General features: G+C 33.0%; 1 long non-coding RNA gene across 1 annotated transcript; it reads right to left on the bottom strand.

Annotated features, from left to right (window-relative positions):
• Window positions 1-44: 44 nt before the first annotated feature.
• LOC111373714 lies at window positions 45-1,414 on the bottom strand. The gene is made up of 2 exons (XR_002699019.1): window positions 913-1,414; window positions 45-246 (listed from the first exon to the last, which is right to left on the bottom strand). It is a non-coding gene; the product is annotated as an uncharacterized LOC111373714 (long non-coding RNA).
• Between the last annotated feature and the right edge of the window lie 6 nt (window positions 1,415-1,420).

Genomic DNA, 1,420 nt, shown 5'->3' with positions numbered 1-1,420 from the left:
AGGATTTTTCTCTTTCGCCTAATTGCTTTTGCTTCCTGTTGGTGATTTAATACAATCTAAAATCATTAAACCACAATGTATCAAGTGATACAACACACAAAGTATTTGAACAAGTTGAAAATTCTCTAAAATAATCACACAACTAAAAATTTTGCCCGTCAACGTAGGCCGAAATTTTCTTCAGGCAACTCGGTTCCGGTTTAGCTTTTCATTATACAGCTTCATATTCCATCGCTTCAAAACATGCTGTAAGTTGTATAATGCAATATCTGAGACTAGATCTCAACCCAAATAATCCTTAATATCAGGTGAATAAACATAAACAACAAGAAAAATCCAGATAATAAATGAATTTTTTCAGATCAAGTACTTCAACGAAACAGAGTACCAATGTTTGAATTGTAATTGTTATTAGCTTTTTTTTGGATATAAAGACAAACCGAGAAGACACGTATCATTTCTTCTTTGGGGTAAATTATACACAGAAAATTCCAATTCTATACTGATGAGAACCTATGGCGCAATCCCAGATTACACAAGAAGCCACCACCTACCACATTTTTGTGCAAGGTGAGACATATAAATCAACATCACAATTCTCGGAGAACAGAAAACTACTAATTTATTCATATCATAAGTAGCTCAAGCAAGTTCAGTAGCTGAAGATGGAAAATACTGGATTTTTTTCCCTTCTGCTTACAAATAACACAATATTCACAACTATAAATTTAACAATAAAATTGGCATCAAACGTAGCAGTTATATAGGTGTTCAAATATTTGTGCCTAGAGAAACGTACTAATTATTACTTGAAAACCAATTTCTCTGAATCAATAATGGTCTAAATTTTCTTTTCCAAATTTCTCAATAAAAATACCAAATCAAGAGACTAAGATTTAAATTTTCATTCACCTGTGTATCCATAGCAGCAGAAACCATTGATTCTTGAAATATTCTTTCTGCAATTCTTAAAATAGCGTCACTGAATGAATATCTTTCTAAATATCTTTTTCTTAAAATCTAATTAGCAGGGAACACCTCCAAATCCCAGAAATATCAGACTTTCCAATCTCAAGCACCATATCTTAAATTCACTGGACCATGATTTTCTTTCGTGAATTAACCAACAGAAAATTGAAAAACTCTCCAAAAAAAATAAAATGAATTATGCAGAAACATGAAAATTAATTACTAAAATTGTAAAATAACACACACATGCATATAGAGTGCGATTCATTTCTTAGCTTTATATGAACCTACGGAGGAGGAGGCGATGGCAGAACCACATCCAAAGGTCTTGAAGATCGCATCTACTACTTTTTTGATCTCATCATCTACTTTAATTTAGAGCTTCATGACGTCGCTGCAAGCAGGAGCTCCGACCAGGCCGGTTTCAACATCCTCCTCGTTCTGTAAATCA

The sequence above is a fragment of the Olea europaea genome, unplaced genomic scaffold, assembly GCF_002742605.1.
Source record: "Olea europaea var. sylvestris unplaced genomic scaffold, O_europaea_v1 scaffold1156, whole genome shotgun sequence".
Classification (NCBI taxonomy): domain Eukaryota; kingdom Viridiplantae; phylum Streptophyta; class Magnoliopsida; order Lamiales; family Oleaceae; genus Olea; species Olea europaea.
Note: the sequence above shows the minus strand (reverse complement) of the source record. Positions and strands in the feature narration are given on the sequence as shown.